Source organism: Ascaphus truei, chromosome 7 (assembly GCF_040206685.1).
Source record: "Ascaphus truei isolate aAscTru1 chromosome 7, aAscTru1.hap1, whole genome shotgun sequence".
In the NCBI taxonomy this organism is placed as follows: domain Eukaryota; kingdom Metazoa; phylum Chordata; class Amphibia; order Anura; family Ascaphidae; genus Ascaphus; species Ascaphus truei.
Genome location: NC_134489.1, coordinates 103317135 through 103328617, shown reverse-complemented (window position 1 = coordinate 103328617; position 11483 = coordinate 103317135). Strand labels below are relative to the sequence as shown.

The 11483-nt window shown below is 44.0% G+C and overlaps 1 long non-coding RNA gene across 1 annotated transcript in view; it reads left to right on the top strand.

Annotated features, from left to right (window-relative positions):
- The window catches only part of LOC142499831 (uncharacterized), a 31852-nt gene extending 30988 nt beyond the window's left edge, over positions 1–864 (top strand). The window contains exon 3 of the long non-coding RNA XR_012802750.1: positions 596–864. This is a non-coding gene — a long non-coding RNA (uncharacterized LOC142499831). The remainder of the gene's footprint in view (positions 1–595) is intronic.
- Positions 865–11483: the final 10619 nt, after the last annotated feature.

Sequence of the window (11483 nt, the reverse complement as noted above, 5' to 3'; positions counted from 1 at the left end):
TAATTCAGGGGTGGCCAACTTCAGTCATTGAATGAGCCACCTGTGCTGAAGCTGGGATATCCTGAAAAGCTGACCTGTTGGAGGGTCTTGAGGACTGGCGTTGAGCCCCCCTGGTCTAGGGATTAGAATAAAGCAAGTTACCATATTACATATCCCAGCTTTAGCACAGGTGGCTCAATCAGTCTCCGCTTCAGCACAGGTGGCTCAATCAGTGGCTAACACTTCGACTGAGCCACTGATTGAGCCACCTGTGCTAAAGCTGGGATATCCTGAAAAGCTGACCTGTTGGAGGGTCTTGAGGACTGGCGTTGAGCCCCCCTGGTCTAGGGATTAGAATAAAGCAAGTTACCATATTACATATCCCAGCTTCAGCACAGGTGGCTCAATCAGTCCCCGCTTCAGCACAGGTGGCTCAATCAGTGGCTAACACTTCGACTGAGCCACTGATTGAGCCACCTGTGCTGAAGCTGAGATATCCTGAAAAGCTCACCTGTTGGTAGGGCTTGCGGAGTGGAGTTGGCCCCCCTTGGCTCAATGAATAACCCAATTTGACTGAAGAGTTTCACTTGCTACAAACATATACTTTGTTTTTCAGCGGAAAGTGCACTTGTCCAGCCAGCAGTCCACAGATGTCGTGGCCGTTATTGTACATGTTAACCTGTCAGGTCAAGGATGACGTGATTGTGCCAAGACGTTTGTCACCCGCTGTTCCTCTTTGAATGGGGCCACTCCAAAATATCACGTGATGTATTTTCCGTTCTAACAGGGACGATAATGGCTGATACATCGGCACTTTGATGATTGTAGCCATCTTGTGTTTGACCATCAAATGGCGCATGTGAAAGTGAGGCGTAAAAATAAAGCATAGGTCATTTTGGATATTAGCAACATACATTATTTTTACGTTTTTAGCACTATTTTCCATTCCAGAACCACTTTATGCGGTGTCTGCATATAGCGTTTTATTTATACATAGTGAGTTGCAAGTCCCCTTTGTCAGCATAGGGGTTAAATAAGATTGCAGACACAGCCTGTTTCTGGCCTTCAGCCCAAGCACTCATTGCCTAAAGGAAAAAGGATCCACCTTTTGCAAACATTTTTTTGTTATAAAGCGGAGCCAGAAGTCCCAGAATGTAAATGTTCTAGATTTAACCCATTCCTTACACTGTGTACACCTTTGCAATGTGTTCCAGTTCCTCTGGCAGTTAAGAGGTTAAAGAGAATGTCACTTAACACCCGTGTTCAATGATAACAGCCTCTGCAATACTCGAGTTTTTCCAAATGCGCCTGATGGGAGAGCCGAGCTGACGGAAGTGCAGGAAAATGAGTTTTCCGTGGAGTACAGAAGAATGATTATTAGAGATGTGGAAATTATTTCGGTGTTCAAAGGTGTGATTCCACCCGGGCCTTTTTTTTGCACCCCCTTTTTTTAAGTTGCATAGGGAGCAGGGGGTCTCCGGTACTGAACTGTCTTAATTTCAGCTCCAGGGACCCCTGTGACGGGAGCTTTGTGACAGGCTATTAATAATACACACCAAATATAACTGGGTTGAACCGGACGAGACTTAGAGATGATAAAATATAATTTATTCCTTGAAAAAGGTGAACACACGAGATATACAAATAACAGACAAAATATGGACACTCACTTAAGATGGAAATGATGAAACAGTCATATCTGGACTGGCAGTTCAAACAGCAATCTTCATAATCATCAAGACACGAAAGACATGAAAGACAATAGCCATAGGCTGAGCCTGGTTCTTATACCATTATTTCCCATTGACCACAACCTAAACCCAGCCCCTCTCATAAATCAGTGGTGAGGTTGACAGTTTTCCTCAGAGTAAAACTCCTCCCACCCAAGCACATTTAAAAACTGCTTTTCCTATCTAAATAACTTCATAACTTCAGTTCAGTAATACTTGCTGGCACGCGAGACATACTAATACATTCCGGCACGCATGACGCTCCCAATGAGACTAAATATTACCGTGTAATACTAAAATTAAGAGAGATATTAATATCTGTCGCTTAGGACCTGCTACACATCATGTGTTTGTAATCGTTATGTGCGAATCAGTCCCACGAATACACATATGTAGCTTTTAGCACGTTCAGCCGAGGACATCTCATAATATTCTTATATTTAATAAGGTCACTCATTCTGATATCTCCTTGCGTAACCGCACCCCTGGCCCCCATCAAGAAATCCTTTGAAGCAGGGACTCCTGTAGTGAACATTTGTCACCGATGCTATATTTCACACCCAATGCCCCAGCCTGGGTCCTAGCTGTCTACCAGCAATATGTGTTAAAATACACCAACCCCCTCTGTACCTTTTCACACCCAACTTCAATCAAGCCTTTTGAAGCCCAGATATTTCTGAAAAGGCACCACGCATCCTAATGTATTTTCCTAAACTGCAGCTCATTAACCCCTTAAGCCCCAGTGTGTGTGGTGCAGACACTGGCCCAGAAACAATACATTTATACAGGGGAATAAACAGTTGGATGGCTGAAGCAAGGCAAAAACACATTACTGGACCCCAGTCCAGTTAACCCCTTGCTTCCCAGGTGAGCGTAGAGGGTGGCCCAATGGGGTGTAACCCCTTTAATCCCGGGCCAAATCCTCTCTATCATGACAACCCCCTGATTCCAGAGATATTTACTTCCGAAGATGCTCCCCGTTCTATCCCATCCAGGAAAAAGAATAGGAAGTGTCCAGTGGCGAGAAAAAGTGTATGAACCCCTTGGATTTATACAACAAAAAACAAACAAAGATGCCTAAAGCTACTCCCAATGTGACAAAAACACACTGTGCAATACCTATATAATCTTTTGAAAAGGAGTAATTTAGTTTAACCCTTTGGCCAAAGCGTCTTAAGCCTGCTGCCACTTTCAAGGCATGACCGTTAGCAGGTTCTTTTGACACTCCCTAAATTACCCTTTTCAAGAGAATATATATGTATTGCATGGTGTATTTTTGTCACATTGGAAGTAGCTTTGGGCATCTTTGTTTGTTTTTTGTTGTATACATTTAGCCACGCCCACTAGCACTCCTTTTGACACTTATATACATATATATATATATATATATTATGTGGTAATGTTTGGGGTTTCTCAGAGCTTGTTGGGTATCTGTGTGTTTACCCCTTGGATTTACACATATTTCAAACCTAAAATGTTATTAGGTCTTAATCTAAGTCATAATAATAGATAAAGATACCCTGATCAAACAAATGACAAAAAAACATGAATTTTGGCCTATTCCTCCTTACAGAACTGCTTCAGCTCAGCAACATTTGAGGATTTCCTTGCATGGACAGCTCGCTTTAGGTCCTGCCAGAACATTTCCATGGGGTCTAGGTCTGGACTTTAACTAGGTCATTCTACATTCTGCTGAATTTCTTCTTCTGCAGCCATTCTTTTGTAGATCTGCTGGTATGTTTAGGATCATTGTCTTGCTGCGTGACCCGCTTCAGCTCACAGACAGATGGCCTGACATTCTCTTCTAGAATCTTCTGGTACCATGCAGAATTCATGGTTGTGTCAATGGTGGCAAGCCGTTCAGGCAAAGCAGCCCCAAACCATCACACTCCCACCACCATGCTTGACGGTTGGGATGAGGTTCTTCTGTTCTAACACAGTCTTGCAGAAACTGCAGATAACCTGCAGACGTCCTTCACTCCGCTACGGTAGGACAAGAATGACCTGGGATTGGTGACGCCCCCGTTTATAGCGGTCTTAAAAATCTTGTCCTGCCAAAGCTGGATGAAGGAGTTAACCCATCAATGGCTGCCAGAGGCCGTAGAAGGGGGAAAAAGTAAGTTTAAAGTCTGAGCGTGACGCAGGGGATTTAAACCTTCAGGGTGCACCGAGGGCCCCTTCGGAAGGAAGTATTTCGGGAAGCTTCGGAATCCCCTGCTTTCTACACAAGTTAAAAAAAAGGGTATTATTTATTGGAATGATCTTTTAAGACGAAAAGGATAAAATTGTAACGTGTTGAAAGAAAAACAACAAGCATACCGCTTGAAGATATTGAGTCTGTATGTAATAATAACTTATAATAACTATATTTCATATAGCGCTTTTCTCCCAATGGAACTCGAAGCATCACAATTACAGTATAGCGGGCGGTACGCAGCACATAGGAATTGTTAGACACAGTCCCTGCCCAGAGAAGCTTGCAATCTAGGTTTTTGGTGCCATAGGGAGATAAAGTGACTTGCCCAAGGTCACAAGGAGCTGACCCTGGCAAATGTACCGAGTCAGTGTCTTTACTCACTGAGTCACTGCAGCACAATAACTCAAGGACATCTAGTGATTCACAGGGCATGTTCTATCACAGCTACTCGTCTTTCAGCAATTGTTATGCTTGCAAAGGGCAATTATTATTCTTGTTTTTATTAACTATATTGCTTTCATTGTATTTACAACAGAATGTTTGCTTTGCAATGCAACAAGATGGCATTGCACAGAAGAGCATAATATCAGTACTGGGACAGTACAAATAGTGTGAGGGGGGGGGAGCAGTTTACAGCAGTACTGCAAGGACATGGGTTTATCAGAGTGAATGGCAGGGATTCTCAACACTTACCCAACAGGTCAGGTTTCAAGGATATCGCAGCTTCAGCACAGGTGGCTCAATCGAAGGCTGAGCCACTGATTGAGCCACCTGTGCTGTAGCTGGCATATCCTTGAAACCTGACCTGTTGGGGGTGGGGGGAGGGTGTTTCTTGAGGACTGGAGTTGAGAACCCCTCGGCTAAGGAATTAATGCTATAGGTACACAGTATATGGCAGTACAGTATTGCTAAGCTGATATGACATCTTGCTAGTTTGTTTTAACTGAACCCAGTGAGTTTGTGCGCTCAATACAGTGGGTAAAAACAGAGGAACGACTTAATAAAAGTATCAGTTATAGGACATGCAGGGAGAGCGGCAGGATCCCTGGCTAGCCAGGGATTTTATCATTCAAACACATTTCTGGAAGGCTCTCCGGAGACACGCTTACATGAACGAACAATATACTACCATGCAGTAGGGAGCTGCTCGAACACAGTGATCAGTTTTGGTGTCTTCGGTCATCATGGGACATTTGCAATACAGTATATTGCAGCCGCTCTTACCAGCAAAGGGGTATACCAAGAGGTTTCCATGGTCCAATAAACCATGTTAAAGAGGCAATCCAAGCAGATAAAAAATATATATTTTGTATATATATATATATATGTATATATATATATATATATATATATATATATACACACACACACACATACACCACACCATTAGATTACCTTTATTTAAAACGAATTACCTACGCTGCCAATCGATCCCTGTGATCAATCAGCAAAATTATGTTTCCCAGGGTATTTCATGGATTGCTCGTTTTTAAGCCTCCTCTCTGAGATGGGGCAAGTCATTTCAGGAACACAGCACCACCTAGTGGCATATAAACACAAGACAGTTCACATAATGGTGTGAAAGATATTTTGTTGCAGTATGTGCGCATGGATAAAAACAAAAGAAAGTGTGTTCCTTGCAAACCTATTTGATTTAGACTGTTATTTGACTGCCCTTGCATGACAGTTTCAGATCAAGGCACCAAAGTCCATTTATCCAGAAGCATCAATAAGTGTTACAGGGCTTTGCAAGGTAGAAATTAAAGCAGAAATCCAAGCTGCTTTCTTTTTTTGTCTCTTAAAAACAAAAATTGGTACCAGGTGGTCCCTCCAGAGCTAAACCATGTTCTTATGGTCCCAGTTCCCCCTGGTTCGATGATACTTACTGGTGTCCCCCATTTCAGGAGTTCATGGCCACCACATCTAAATCTCTGGGCCCTGAATCCTCTCTTATCGACCACTGAAAGGGGAATAAAAGGTCACAAGCCCAGATCCAGAAAGCTCTGTTTATTTATTTATAAAATATTTTACTAGGAAGTAATACTTTGAGAGTTACCTCTCAGTTTCAAGTATGTCCTGGGCATAGAGTTAAGACAAATAATACATGGTTACAAATACAGTTACATAAATGAACAGGGTATACATTATATACAAGACATTGCATGCACAGTTAAAGAAAATATATATTACTAGCTGAGAGACCCGGTGTTGCCCGGGATGTAATGTTCCCGTTCCTCTCTCTCTCCTCCCCCCTCTCTCTGTTTGTCCCCCATTCACATCAATCCAGTCCCCCCCCCCTCCCTCCTTTACAGCTTCATGTAGCGTGTGTGCGTCAGTCACTGTGTGTTTGAAAGAACTTAAACTGGTGGTGGATGCGAGAGTCTCTGGTAGGTTGTTCCAGTTTTGGGGTGCACGGTAAGAGGAGGAGGAGCGGCCGGATACTTTGTTGAGCCTTGGGACCATGAACAGTCTTTTGGAGTCAGATCTCAGGTGATAAGTGCTGCATGTGGTAGGGGTGAGGAGCTTGTTCAGGTAGCTGGGTAGCTTGCCCATAAAGAATTTGAAGGCAAGACAGGAAAGGTGAACTTTGCGCCTAGACTCGAGTGATGACCAATCTAGTTCTTTGAGCATTTCACAGTGATGTGTGTTATAGTTGCATTGGAGAACAAAACGACAAATTGAATTGTAGAGGGTGTCAAGTTTGCCAAGGTGGGTTTGAGGTGTCGAGCCATATACTATGTCTCCATAGTCAATAATTGGCATTAGCATCTGCTGTGCGATACGCTTTCTGACCAGGAGACTTAGGGAGGATTTGTTCCTGTAAAGTACCCCTAGTTTGGCATAGGTCTTGGTTGTCAGGGTATCAATGTGCATCCCGAATGTTAAGTGGGAGTCAAACCATATGCCCAGGTATTTTAAACTAGAACCAACGCTAACACCACCCTAACCCCTGTCACTAATCTGGAGCTCAGTCGCTGAAAGCTTTAAAACTTTAGTCTTGGTCCCAAATACCATTGTTACAGTCTTGTCAGTGTTTAAAAACAGTTTGTTTTGGGAAATCCAGTTTTCGAGTCTCAAAAAGTCAAACTGAAGTATGTGTTCAAGGTCGGAGAGGCTATGGCTGTGTGCATATAAGATTGTGTCATCTGCATACATGTGTATTGAGGCTTCCCGACAAGCTGTGGGAAGATCATTGATGAACACTGAGAAGAGTAGGGGCCCCAGAACAGAGCCTTGCGGGACACCACAGGTGATATCCAGGGAGTTGGAGTTAGAGCCTGAGATGGACACATGTTGGGATCTACCTGATAGGTAGGACTGAAACCAGTTTAAAGCATGCTTCCCTATTCCAGAGCTCTGGAGTTTGTTAAGCAGGATAACATGATCAACAGTCCTGTCCTGGGACCTCTTCTCTTTTCTCTGTACACACTCTCTCTAGGTGACCTAATTACATCTTATGGGTTTAAATATCACCTCTATGCTGACGACACACAAATTTACTTTTCTACCCCTGACACGTTACACCTGCTGTACAGACCAAAGTTTCTGAATGTCTCTCTGCTATATCATCCTGGATGGCCCTCCGTCGCCTTAAACTCAACATGGCTAAAACAGAGCTCCTCATACTTCCTCCCAAACCTGGCCCTACTACCTCCTTCCACATTACTGTTGGAACTACGATCATCCACCCAGTAGCCCAAGCACGCTGCCTAGGGGTCACACTCGACTCCTCTCTCACATTCGCCCCTCACATTCAAAACATTTCTAAAACTTGTCGCTTTTTCCTCCGCAATATAACAAAGATACGCCCTTTCCTCTGTTGCTCGACTGCTAAAACTCTGACTCAGGCCCTCATTCTCTCCCGTCTTGATTACTGTAACCTCCTGCTGTCCGGCCTTCCTGCCTCTCACCTGTCTCCCCTACAATCTATCCTAAATGCTGCTGCCAGAATCACTCTACTCTTTCCTAGATCTGTCTCAGCATCTCCCCTCCTGAAATCCCTCTCCTGGCTTCCAATCAAATCCCGCATCTCACACTCCATTCTTCTCCTCACTTTTAAAGCTTTACACTCTTCTGCCCCTCCTTACATCTCAGCCCTAATTTCTCGCTATGCACCACCCCGACTCTTGCGTTCTGCTCAAGGATGTCTTCTTTCTACCCCCTTTTTATCAAAAGCCCTCTCCCGCCTTAAACCTTTTTCACTGACTGCCCCACACCTCTGGAATGCCCTTCTCCTCAGTACCCGACTAGCACCCTCTCTATCCACCTTTAAGACCCACCTTAAGACACACTTGCTTAAAGAAGCATACGAATAGCACTGTGAACATTCTGAACACATGATACATAAAGCTTGGCCCCCTGCAGACGCACTTACCAGAACTCCCTCCTACTGTCTCTGTACGTTCTCCCTACCTACCAATTAGATTGTAAGCTCCTCGGGGCAGGGACTCCTCTTCCTTAATGTTATGTTTGTCTAAAGCACTTATCCCCATGACCTGTTATTTATATTATCTGTTATTTATTTGATTACCACATGTATTACTACTGTGAAGCGCTATGTACATTAATGGCGCTATATAAATAAAGACATACAATACAATACAATACAATTGAGAGTGGACACATTTTTCCATTACTTTGGATAGAATTGGGAGAAGTGAGATTGGCCTGTAGTTTGAGACAGTGTTTGTGTCCCTACTTTTGAAGATTGGGACAACTCTGGCAGTTTTCCAGGTCTTAGGGATATGGCCTGCAGACAGGATAGAGTTGACTATGGAAGCAATTGATTTGGCAATGGCTGGGGCACCAAGTCGTAGGAACCTAGATTGTAGTAAGTCAGGTCCGCATTGGCTGCTTAGTTTTAATTTGAGGAGCACTTGTGTAATCTCCTCTTCGGATACTGGGCCAAATTGAAAATTGTGGGCAGTGTTGGGAGGGGTTGGGGCTATGTGGGTACTCCCAGGATGAGATTCAGGTTTGTGGTTTGGGCTGCGTTTCGCTAATATGTTTGGGGCACACTCCACAAAGTAATCATTGAATGCATTTGCAATACCAGTGGGGTTTGTCAGAGTAATATCCCCCCTAGGTGTTATTACTTGGTTGTTGATGGTTAGAAGGCTGGAATATATTGTTGATAACCTTCCAGAAGTTAGCTGGGTTTGATGTATTCTGGTGGAGATTGTCAGAGTAATATTGGGCTTTTGCGTGCCTTGTTTGCCTTGTGCACATATTCTGCAGGCATCTGTATTGATTGAGATCCTTGGTAGTGCCAGTTACTTTGTAGCTTCTCCACAAGGTATCCCTGAACTGGTAGAGTGCTATAAGGTCAGTTGTAACCCATGGAAGGTGGGCACCCCTTACCCTTATTCTGCGTAGTGGAGCATGGGTATCGCAGTGTTTTAAGAACTCCGATTGGAAATAGTCAAGCGCAGAATCAGGGTCGGGAATTAAATCGATTCTGTGCTATGGGCAGTTGGTAAGGTCATCCAGAAACTGTTGTGAGTTAAAGTTTCTAAATGTTCTAGTGAGGAGAACTTTAGGGCTTGAATGGGGCGGTTTAATTTTCCTTACACAGTACACTATTTCATGGTCACTGAAAATATCAGGAAGGATGCCAGAGGATTGGATTCTGCTGGTGTTTGAGGAGACAATCCAGTCTAGCAAGGAATGGTTGTGCGATTTCAGGTTTGTCCGTGTGGGTTGGGAAATGAGTTGTGATAAGTTAAGCGATTTGATTTGTATCTGGATTTTGTGGTTTTTAGGGTCAAGCCAATTGTAGTTGAAATCCCCAAGAACTAGCAGCTCACTCTCCTCATTCAGAGAGGAAATGGAGCCAAGAAACTGGGTGATATCAGTCAGGGATTGTAGAGGGGCTTTAGGGGGGTGGTAGATGCCAGCAAGCAAGATGGGCTTAGAAAAGGGGAGGCAGATTTTGCCAACTAGAGTTTCAAAAGAGGGTGGGCTTGGGGGTTAATTTAACAGTGTAAATTGTAAGGTGTCTGCAATATAAAATAGCATCTCCTCCTCTCTTTGACCTATCTCTCCTAAAAATGGAGTATCCCTGAATGGCGATATTTGCATCGGGGGTTTTAGGGGTTAGCCATGTTTCTGTAAGAATGATGGCTTTGGGTTTATGCATAAGGCACCATGCCCTTAGTTCGTCCAGTTTGGGCAGCAGGCTCCGGATATTTATATGGGCGACAGATAGGCCTTTTTGGAATTTAAAGGTGGAATTCTAATGGCGTGTAGGACAGAGCTGAAATGGGAGGACCTGGGTTAGGTTCAATATCACCTGCTAAAGAGAGTAATAGTATAAGTAGAAATTTGGGTAGTTGTTTGCAAGCTGTAAATTTGTGATGTTTACCATTAGAGTGAGCGGTGGTTGGTGTGCTGGTTTTTAGAGTTCTCCACCAACATTCAGCAGATAGTGCAAGGCTTTTGAGTAGTCCATGGTGTATGGTGATGTTGGGTGCGGGCCAGGGAGGAGTTTGTAGTGGATAGAGGGAGTAACATCTCCATGAGACCAGCAGAAAGAAAAAAGTTAAGATACATAGCAGGTTCATTATGCCAGAGGTAGGCAGTGCTGCATGGAGCTGTTGTGAGCAAAGTGAGTGTGTGCAGACTAAACAGCAGGGTTGTGCCTGTTCCTTGTCAAAAGTTTTGCTGCATTGCAATGCTTGAGTCAATTCAGGGTTTCAGTGGACTGAGTGGGTGTGGGAGGTATTTTTGTGCAGTCAGTTTTGGGAGAGGCTGCAGTGAAATAAGTTTTAAAGGGGTGGGGGGATAAAATATGAAGGCTAACCGCAAGCATGGGATCATAGTGTGGTCATATAAGCTCACTGTTTGTTGCCTTGAGTAAAAGAGTTTGCAGAAAGATCCAGTCCCCAGTCACCTCTAGTCAAACTATAGTCTAACTATATATTGTCACTTTAAATGCATCACTCTTAAGATGCCAATGCAGGGGGGTTGTTAGTTTTATACATCCAAAGCAGTCACATGACCCTCCCCCCACCCCAATAAATCAGCTTGTTCCAGTTGGCCAATTAGCAGCACACAGTTAAGAGGGGAAAAAAAAACACCTTTTGATATTTAAACATACCAATAGATCAATAGTACAAGCCGGGTGGGTAATTCTTTTAAAACAGGACTTGCAGATCAGGGACTGTTATGGACTTAAGTGAACTCTTCATTACATGTCAACGGGTATCTTCAATACGCAAGTGTTCCCTATAACACCCATCTGCAGAGCTCCGTTATACTTTAATGATGCACTGCTTAGGTCATGCCTAAAAGGTCGGATTTAACTAGAGTCCCAAGGGATATAGCGAGATCTATATATATTCCCGCAAACCAACCTTGATACACGTGAAGACCGGGGTGAAACTAGTCAACGGTGGGCCCTGGTGCAAATAGAAAGATGACAGCCCCTCTTCCTTCCCCGGGCCCCAACTGTGGAGTGGGTTCTTACGCGGTGACAGGAGCGAGATCACCCATGCGGCGATTGCAGAAGTTGGGTCCAACTTCCATGTTATGCCCCTGCTGCCAGGTAAAGCCTTGTAGCACAGGCAGGACCCCGG